This window comes from Eucyclogobius newberryi, unplaced genomic scaffold (assembly GCF_026437365.1).
Source record: "Eucyclogobius newberryi isolate DKJ021-1_F unplaced genomic scaffold, fEucNew1.0.hap1 SCAF_28, whole genome shotgun sequence".
Classification (NCBI taxonomy): Eukaryota; Metazoa; Chordata; class Actinopteri; order Gobiiformes; family Gobiidae; genus Eucyclogobius; species Eucyclogobius newberryi.
This window is the reverse complement of record NW_027315923.1, coordinates 666,796-679,131: the sequence shown is the minus strand read 5'-3', so window position 1 is coordinate 679,131 and position 12,336 is coordinate 666,796.

The window sequence follows — 12,336 nt, the reverse complement described above, 5'->3', positions numbered from 1 at the left end:
TGACGACACCACCCTCATCACCATGACGACACCTCCCTCATCGCCATGACGACACCACCCTCATCGCCACCACCCTCATCACCATGACGACACCACCCTCATCGCCATGACGACACCACCCTCATCACCATGACGACACCTCCCTCATCGCCATGAAGACACCAACCCTATCGCCATAACGACACCACCCTCATCGCCATCACGACACCTCCCTCATCACCATGACGGACGACACCTCCCTCATCGCCATGACGACACCACCCTCATCGCAACCACCCTCATCACCATGACGACACCACCCTCATCGCCATCACGACACCTCCCTCATCACCATGACGGACGACACCTCCCTCATCGCCATGACGAAACCACCCTCATCGCCACCACCCTCATCACCATGACGACACCACCCTCATCACCATGACGACACCTCCCTCATCGCCATGACGACACCACCCTCATCGCCACCACCCTCATCACCATGACGACACCACCCTCATCGCCATGACGACACCACCCTCATCACCATGACGACACCTCCCTCATCGCCATGAAGACACCAACCCTATCGCCATAACGACACCACCCTCATCGCCATCACGACACCTCCCTCATCGCCATGACGGACGACACCTCCCTCATCGCCATGACGACACCACCCTCATAGCCACCACCCTAATCACCATGACGACACCACCCTCATCGCCATGACGACACCTCCCTCATCGCCATGACGACACCACCCTCATCGCCACCACCCTCATCACCATGACGACACCACCCTCATCGCCATCACGAAACCACCATCATCGCCATGACGGACGACACCTCCCTCATCGCCATGACGACACCACCCTCATCGCCACCACCCTCATCACCATGACGACACCACCCTCATCGCCATGAAGACACCTCCCTCATCGCCATGAAGACACCACCCCTATCGCCATGACGACACCTCCCTCATCGCCATGACGACACCACCCTCATCACCATGACGACACCTCCCTCATCGCCATAACGACACCACCCTCATCACCATGACGACACCTCCCTCCTCGCCATGACGACACCACCCTCATCACCATCACGACACCTCCCTCATCGCCATGACGACACCACCCTCATCACCATGACGACACCTCCCTCATCGCCATGACGACACCTCCCTCATCGCCACGACGACACACCCTCATCACCATGACTACAACACCCTCATCGCCATGACGACACCTCCCTCATCGCCATGAAGACACCACCCCTATCGCCATGACGACACCACCCTCATCGCCATCACGACACCTCCCTCATCACCATGACGGACGAGACCTCCCTCATCGCCATGACGACACCACCCTCATCGCCACCACCCTCATCACCATGACGACACCACCCTCATCGCCATCACGAAACCACCCTCATCGCCATGACGGACGACACCTCCCTCATCGCCATGACGACACCACCCTCATCGCCAGCATCCTCATCACCATCACGACACCACCCTCATCACCATGACGACACCACCCTCATCACCATGACGACACCTCCCTCATCGCCATGACGACACCACCCTCATCGCCATGACGACACCTCCCTCATCGCCATGACAACACCACCCTCATCGCCATGACGACACCTCCCTCATCGCCATGAGGACACCACCCTCATCGCCACGACGACACACCCTCATCACCATGACTACACCACCCTCATCGCCATGACGACACCTCCCTCATCGCCATGAAGACACCACCCCTATCGCCATGACGACACCACCCTCATCGCCATCACGACACCTCCCTCATCACCATGACGGACGACACCTCCCTCATCGCCATGACGACACCACCCTCATCGCCACCACCCTCATCACCATGACGACACCACCCTCATCGCCATCACGAAACCACCCTCATCGCCATGACGGACGACACCTCCCTCATCGCCATGACGACACCACCCTCATCGCCACCACCCTCATCACCATGACGACACCACCCTCATCGCCATGACGACACCACCCTCATCACCATGACGACACCTCCCTCATCGCCATGACGACACCACCCTCATCACCATGACGACACCTCCCTCATCGCCATGACGACACCTCCCTCATCGCCATGACAACACCACCCTCATCGCCACGACGACACACCCTCATCACCATGACTACACCACCCTCATCTTCATGACGACACCTCCCTCATCGCCATGAAGACACCACCCCTATCGCCATGACGACACCACCCTCATCGCCATCACGACACCTCCCTCATCACCATGACGGACGACACCTCCCTCATCGCCATGACGACACCACCCTCATCGCCATGACGACACCACCCTCATCACCATGACGACACCTCCCTCATCGCCATGACGACACCTCCCTCATCGCCACGACGACACACCCTCATCACCATGACTACAACACCCTCATCGCCATGACGACACCTCCCTCATCGCCATGAAGACACCACCCCTATCGCCATGACGACACCACCCTCATCGCCATCACGACACCTCCCTCATCACCATGACGGACGAGACCTCCCTCATCGCCATGACGACACCACCCTCATCGCCACCACCCTCATCACCATGACGACACCACCCTCATCGCCATCACGAAACCACCCTCATCGCCATGACGGACGACACCTCCCTCATCGCCATGACGACACCACCCTCATCGCCAGCATCCTCATCACCATCACGACACCACCCTCATCACCATGACGACACCACCCTCATCACCATGACGACACCTCCCTCATCGCCATGACGACACCACCCTCATCGCCATGACGACACCTCCCTCATCGCCATGACAACACCACCCTCATCGCCATGACGACACCTCCCTCATCGCCATGAGGACACCACCCTCATCGCCACGACGACACACCCTCATCACCATGACTACACCACCCTCATCGCCATGACGACACCTCCCTCATCGCCATGAAGACACCACCCCTATCGCCATGACGACACCACCCTCATCGCCATCACGACACCTCCCTCATCACCATGACGGACGACACCTCCCTCATCGCCATGACGACACCACCCTCATCGCCACCACCCTCATCACCATGACGACACCACCCTCATCGCCATCACGAAACCACCCTCATCGCCATGACGGACGACACCTCCCTCATCGCCATGACGACACCACCCTCATCGCCACCACCCTCATCACCATGACGACACCACCCTCATCGCCATGACGACACCACCCTCATCACCATGACGACACCTCCCTCATCGCCATGACGACACCACCCTCATCACCATGACGACACCTCCCTCATCGCCATGACGACACCACCCTCATCACCATGACGACACCTCCCTCATCTTCATGACGACACCTCCCTCATCGCCATGAAGACACCACCCCTATCGCCATGACGACACCACCCTCATCGCCATCACGACACCTCCCTCATCACCATGACGGACGACACCTCCCTCATCGCCATGACGACACCACCCTCATCGCCACCACCCTCATCACCATGACGACACCACCCCTATCGCCATGACGACACCACCCTCATCGCCACCACCCTCATCACCATGACGACACCACCCCTATCGCCATGACGACACCACCCTCATCGCCATCACGAAACCACCCTCATCGCCATGACGGACGACACCTCCCTCATCGTCATGACGACACCACCCTCATCGCCACCACCCTCATCACCATGACGACACCACCCTCATCGCCATGACGACACCACCCTCATCACCATGACGACACCTCCCTCATCGCCATGACGACACCACCCTCATCACCATGACGACACCTCCCTCATCGCCATGACGACACCTCCCTCATCGCCATGACGACATCACCCTCATCGCCACGACGACACACCCTCATCACCATGACTACACCACCCTCATCGCCATGACGACACCTCCCTCATCGCCATGACGACACCTCCCTCATCGCCATGAAGACACCACCCCTATCGCCATGATGACACCACCCTCATCGCCATCACGAAACCTCCCTCATCACCATGACGGACGACACCTCCCTCATCGCCATGACGACACCACCCTCATCGCCACCACCCTCATCACCATGACGACACCACCCTCATCGCCATCACGAAACCACCCTCATCACCATGACGACACCTCCCTCATCGCCATGACGACACCACCCTCATCGCCACCACCCTAATCACCATGACGACACCACCCTCATCGCCATGACGACACCACCCTCATCACCATGACGACACCTCCCTCATCGCCATGACGACACCACCCTCATCGCCATGACGACACCTCCCTCATCGCCATGACGAAACCTCCCTCATCGCCACGACGACACACCCTCATCACCATGACTACACCACCCTCATCGCCATGACGACACCTCCCTCATCGCCATGAAGACACCACCCCTATCGCCATGACGACACCACCCTCATCGCCATCACGACACCTCCCTCATCACCATGACGGACGACACCTCCCTCATCACCATGACGGACGACACCTCCCTCATCGCCATGACGACACCACCCTCATCGCCACTACCCTCATCACCATGACGACACCACCCTCATCACCATGACGACACCACCCTCATCACCATGACGACACCACCCTCATCGCCATCACGACACCTCCCTCATCACCATGACGGACGACACCTTCCTCATCCTCATGACGACACCACCCTCATCGCCATGACGACACCACCCTCATCGCCATGACGACACCACCCTCATCACCATGACGACACCACCCTCATCGCCATCACGAAACCACCCTCATCGCCATGACGGACGACACCTCCCTCATCGCCATGACGACACCTCCCTCATCGCCATGACGGACGACACCTCCCTCATCGCCATGACGACACCACCCTCATCGCCACTACCCTCATCACCATGACGACACCACCCTCATCACCATGACGACACCACCCTCATCACCATGACGACACCTCCCTCATTGCCATGACGACACCACCCTCATCACCATGACGACACCTCCCTCATCGCCATGACGACACCACCCTCATCACCATGACGACACCTCCCTCATCGCCATGACGACACCACCCTCATCACCATGACGACACCTCCCTTATCGCCATGACGACACCTCCTTCATCGCCATGACGACACCACCCTCATCGCCATGACGACACCACCCTCATCGCCATGACGGACGACACCTCCCTCATCGCCATGACGACACCTCCCTCATCACCATGACGGACGACACCTCCCTCATCGCCATGACGACACCACCCTCATCACCATGACGACACCACCCTCATCACCATGACGACACCTCCCTCATCGCCATGACGACACCACCCTCATCGCCATGACGACACCACCCTCATCACCATGACGACACCACCCTCATCGCCATCACGACACCTCCCTCATCACCATGACGGACGACACCTCCCTCATCCTCAGGACGACACCACCCTCATCGCCATGACGACACCACCCTCATCGCCATGACGACACCACCCTCATCACCATGACGACATCACCCTCATCGCCATCACGAAACCACCCTCATCGCCATGACGGACGACACCTCCCTCATCGCCATGACGACACCTCCCTCATCGCCATGACGGACGACACCTCCCTCATCGCCATGACGACACCACCCTCATCGCCACTACCCTCATCACCATGACGACACCACCCTCATCACCATGACGACACCACCCTCATCACCATGACGACACCTCCCTCATCGCCATGACGACACCACCCTCATCACCATGACGACACCTCCCTCATCGCCATGACGACACCACCCTCATCACCATGACGACACCTCCCTCATCGCCATGACGACACCACCCTCATCACCATGACGACACCTCCCTTATCGCCATGACGACACCTCCCTCATCGCCATGACGACACCACCCTCATCGCCATGACGACACCACCCTCATCACCATGACGGACGACACCTCCCTCATCCTCATGACGACACCACCCTCATCGCCATGACGACACCACCCTCATCGCCATGACGACACCACCCTCATCACCATGACGACACCACCCTCATCGCCATTACGAAACCACCCTCATCGCCATGACGGACGACACCTCCCTCATCGCCATGACGACACCTCCCTCATCACCATGACGGACGACACCTCCCTCATCGCCATGACGACACCACCCTCATCACCATGACGACACCACCCTCATCGCCATGACGGACGACACCTCCCTCATCGCCATGACGACACCATCCAATCGCCACCACCCTCATCACCATGACGACACCACCCTCATCACCATAACGACACCTCCCTCATCGCCATGACGACACCACCCTCATCGCCATGACGACACCTCCCTCATCGCCATGATGACAGACCCTCATCCTCATGACTACACCACCCTCATCGCCATGACGACACCTCCCTCATCGCCATGAAGACACCACCCCTATCGCCATGACGACACCACCCTCATCGCCATCACGACACCTCCCTCATCACCATGACGGACGACACCTCCCTCATCGCCATGACGACACCACACTCATCGCCACCACATTCATCACCATGACGACACCACCCTCATCGCCATCACGAAACCACCCTCATCGCCATGACGGACGACACCTCCCTCATCGCCATGACGACACCACCCTCATCGCCACTACCCTCATCACCATGACGACACCACCCTCATCACCATGACGACACCACCCTCATCACCATGACGACACCTCCCTCATCGCCATGACGACACCACCCTCATCACCATGACGACACCTCCCTCATCGCCATGACGACACCACCCTCATCACCATGACGACACCTCCCTCATCGCCATGACGACACCACCCTCATCACCATGACGACACCTCCCTCATCGCCACGACGACACACCCTCATCGCCATGACGACACCTCCCTCATCGCCATGAAGCCACCACCCCTATCGCCATGACGACACCACCCTCATCGCCATCACGACACACCCTCATCACCATGACGGACGACACCTCCCTCATCGCCATGACGACACCACCCTCATCGCCATGACGACACCACCCTCATCACCATGACGACACCACCCTCATCGCCATCACAAAACCACCCTCATCGCCATGACGGACGACACCTCCCTCATCGCCATGACGACACCACCCTCATCGCCACTACCCTCATCACCATGACGACACCACCCTCATCACCATGACGACACCACCCTCATCACCATGACGACACCTCCCTCATCGCCATGACGACAGCACCCTCAGCACCATGACGACACCTCCCTCATCGCCATGACGACACCACCCTCATCACCATGACGACACCTCCCTCATCGCCATGACGACACCACCCTCATCACCATGACGACACCTCCCTTATCGCCATGACGACACCTCCCTCATCGCCACGACGACACACCCTCATCGCCATGACGACACCTCCCTCATCGCCATGAAGACACCACCCCTATCGCCATGACGACACCTCCCTCATCACCATGACGGACGACACCTCCCTCATCGCCATGACGACACCACCCTCATCACCATGACGACACCACCCTCATCGCCATGACGGACGACACCTCCCTCATCGCCATGACGACACCACCCTCATCGCCACCACCCTCATCACCATGACGACACCACCCTCATCACCATGACGACACCACCCTCATCGCCATGACGGACGACACCTCCCTCATCGCCATCACGAAACCACCCTCATCGCCATGACGGACGACACCTCCCTCATCGCCATGACGACACCACCCTCATCGCCAGCATCCTCATCACCATCACGACACCACCCTCATCACCATGACGACACCACCCTCATCACCATGACGACACCTCCCTCATCGCCATGACAACACCACCCTCATCGCCATGACGACACCTCCCTCATCGCCATGACAACACCACCCTCATCGCCATGACGACACCTCCCTCATCGCCATGAGGACACCACCCTCATCGCCACGACGACACACCCTCATCACCATGACTACACCACCCTCATCGCCATGACGACACCTCCCTCATCGCCATGAAGACACCACCCCTATCGCCATGACGACACCACCCTCATCGCCATCACGACACCTCCCTCATCACCATGACGGACGACACCTCCCTCATCGCCATGACGACACCACCCTCATCGCCACCACCCTCATCACCATGACGACACCACCCTCATCGCCATCACGAAACCACCCTCATCGCCATGACGGACGACACCTCCCTCATCGCCATGACGACACCACCCTCATCGCCACCACCCTCATCACCATGACGACACCACCCTCATCGCCATGACGACACCACCCTCATCACCATGACGACACCTCCCTCATCGCCATGACGACACCACCCTCATCACCATGACGACACCTCCCTCATCGCCATGACGACACCTCCCTCATCGCCATGACAACACCACCCTCATCGCCACGACGACACACCCTCATCACCATGACTACACCACCCTCATCTTCATGACGACACCTCCCTCATCGCCATGAAGACACCACCCCTATTGCCATGACGACACCACCCTCATCGCCATCACGACACCTCCCTCATCACCATGACGGACGACACCTCCCTCATCGCCATGACGACACCACCCTCATCGCCACCACCCTCATCACCATGACGACACCACCCCTATCGCCATGACGACACCACCCTCATCGCCACCACCCTCATCACCATGACGACACCACCCCTATCGCCATGACGACACCACCCTCATCGCCATCACGAAACCACCCTCATCGCCATGACGGACGACACCTCCCTCATCGTCATGACGACACCACCCTCATCGCCACCACCCTCATCACCATGACGACACCACCCTCATCGCCATGACGACACCACCCTCATCACCATGACGACACCTCCCTCATCGCCATGACGACACCACCCTCATCACCATGACGACACCTCCCTCATCGCCATGACGACACCTCCCTCATCGCCATGACGACATCACCCTCATCGACACGACGACACACCCTCATCACCATGACTACACCACCCTCATCGCCATGACGACACCTCCCTCATCGCCATGACGACACCTCCCTCATCGCCATGAAGACACCACCCCTATCGCCATGATGACACCACCCTCATCGCCATCACGAAACCTCCCTCATCACCATGACGGACGACACCTCCCTCATCGCCATGACGACACCACCCTCATCGCCACCACCCTCATCACCATGACGACACCACCCTCATCGCCATCACGAAACCACCCTCATCACCATGACGACACCTCCCTCATCGCCATGACGACACCACCCTCATCGCCACCACCCTAATCACCATGACGACACCACCCTCATCGCCATGACGACACCACCCTCATCACCATGACGACACCTCCCTCATCGCCATGACGACACCACCCTCATCGCCATGACGACACCTCCCTCATCGCCATGACGAAACCTCCCTCATCGCCACGACGACACACCCTCATCACCATGACTACACCACCCTCATCGCCATGACGACACCTCCCTCATCGCCATGAAGACACCACCCCTATCGCCATGACGACACCACCCTCATCGCCATCACGACACCTCCCTCATCACCATGACGGACGACACCTCCCTCATCACCATGACGGACGACACCTCCCTCATCGCCATGACGACACCACCCTCATCGCCACTACCCTCATCACCATGACGACACCACCCTCATCACCATGACGACACCACCCTCATCGCCATCACGACACCTCCCTCATCACCATGACGGACGACACCTTCCTCATCCTCATGACGACACCACCCTCATCGCCATGACGACACCACCCTCATCGCCATGACGACACCACCCTCATCACCATGACGACACCACCCTCATCGCCATCACGAAACCACCCTCATCGCCATGACGGACGACACCTCCCTCATCGCCATGACGACACCTCCCTCATCGCCATGACGGACGACACCTCCCTCATCGCCATGACGACACCACCCTCATCGCCACTACCCTCATCACCATGACGACACCACCCTCATCACCATGACGACACCACCCTCATCACCATGACGACACCTCCCTCATTGCCATGACGACACCACCCTCATCACCATGACGACACCTCCCTCATCGCCATGACGACACCACCCTCATCACCATGACGACACCTCCCTCATCGCCATGACGACACCACCCTCATCACCATGACGACACCTCCCTTATCGCCATGACGACACCTCCTTCATCGCCATGACGACACCACCCTCATCGCCATGACGACACCACCCTCATCGCCATGACGGACGACACCTCCCTCATCGCCATGACGACACCTCCCTCATCACCATGACGGACGACACCTCCCTCATCGCCATGACGACACCACCCTCATCACCATGACGACACCACCCTCATCACCATGACGACACCTCCCTCATCGCCATGACGACACCACCCTCATCGCCATGACGACACCACCCTCATCGCCATCACGACACCTCCCTCATCACCATGACGGACGACACCTCCCTCATCCTCAGGACGACACCACCCTCATCGCCATGACGACACCACCCTCATCGCCATGACGACACCACCCTCATCACCATGACGACATCACCCTCATCGCCATCACGAAACCACCCTCATCGCCATGACGGACGACACCTCCCTCATCGCCATGACGACACCTCCCTCATCGCCATGACGGACGACACCTCCCTCATCGCCATGACGACACCACCCTCATCGCCACTACCCTCATCACCATGACGACACCACCCTCATCACCATGACGACACCACCCTCATCACCATGACGACACCTCCCTCATCGCCATGACGACACCACCCTCATCACCATGACGACACCTCCCTCATCGCCATGACGACACCACCCTCATCACCATGACGACACCTCCCTCATCGCCATGACGACACCACCCTCATCACCATGACGACACCTCCCTTATCGCCATGACGACACCTCCCTCATCGCCATGACGACACCACCCTCATCGCCATGACGACACCACCCTCATCACCATGACGGACGACACCTCCCTCATCCTCATGACGACACCACCCTCATCGCCATGACGACACCACCCTCATCGCCATGACGACACCACCCTCATCACCATGACGACACCACCCTCATCGCCATCACGAAACCACCCTCATCACCATGACGGACGACACCTCCCTCATCGCCATGACGACACCACCCTCATCACCATGACGACACCACCCTCATCGCCATGACGGACGACACCTCCCTCATCGCCATGACGACACCATCCAATCGCCACCACCCTCATCACCATGACGACACCACCCTCATCACCATGACGACACCTCCCTCATCGCCATGACGACACCACCCTCATCGCCATGACGACACCTCCCTCATCGCCATGATGACAGACCCTCATCCTCATGACTACACCACCCTCATCGCCATGACGACACCTCCCTCATCGCCATGAAGACACCACCCCTATCGCCATGACGACACCACCCTCATCGCCATCACGACACCTCCCTCATCACCATGACGGACGACACCTCCCTCATCGCCATGACGACACCACACTCATCGCCACCACATTCATCACCATGACGACACCACCCTCATCGCCATCACGAAACCACCCTCATCGCCATGACGGACGACACCTCCCTCATCGCCATGACGACACCACCCTCATCGCCACTACCCTCATCACCATGACGACACCACCCTCATCACCATGACGACACCACCCTCATCACCATGACGACACCTCCCTCATCGCCATGACGACACCACCCTCATCACCATGACGACACCTCCCTCATCGCCATGACGACACCACCCTCATCACCATGACGACACCTCCCTCATCGCCATGACGACACCACCCTCATCACCATGACGACACCTCCCTTATCGCCATGACGACACCTCCCTCATCGCCACGACGACACACCCTCATCGCCATGACGACACCTCCCTCATCGCCATGAAGCCACCACCCCTATCGCCATGACGACACCACCCTCATCGCCATCACGACACACCCTCATCACCATGACGGACGACACCTCCCTCATCGCCATGACGACACCACCCTCATCGCCATGACGACACCACCCTCATCACCATGACGACACCACCCTCATCGCCATCACAAAACCACCCTCATCGCCATGACGGACGACACCTCCCTCATCGCCATGACGACACCACCCTCATCGCCACTACCCTCATCACCATGACGACACCACCCTCA